The sequence below is a fragment of the Arachis duranensis genome, chromosome 7, assembly GCF_000817695.3.
Source record: "Arachis duranensis cultivar V14167 chromosome 7, aradu.V14167.gnm2.J7QH, whole genome shotgun sequence".
NCBI lineage: Eukaryota > Viridiplantae > Streptophyta > Magnoliopsida > Fabales > Fabaceae > Arachis > Arachis duranensis.
Window position 1 is genome coordinate 54607224 of NC_029778.3, and position 376 is coordinate 54607599.

The window sequence follows — 376 nt, forward strand, 5'->3', positions numbered from 1 at the left end:
CGGTAGATCTTATAATTTGTCAATAATAATTTAAATTTTTTATTTTTTATTAATAAAAAATTTGTCGGATATTTTTAGTTTTTTATAGTAAAATTCTATTTTAAAAATTTCTCAATAATAAACAACTTTTTAATAGTGAAATAAAGAGAGAATTAAGTCTGAAAATAAAAAAAAAGAGATAATTTTAACCTATATAATTCATAAATATGAGAGAATAAAAATGCACGCGTATAAGTGAGAGTAAAATTGCTTTTTAATTTTTAAAATTTTATATTTATATATAAATTAATTTTGATATACATTTAAGATGGTTACAAAAACTAGACCCATATGAATAAAACAAAAAAGACCAATACACTTGACTAAAATACAATAA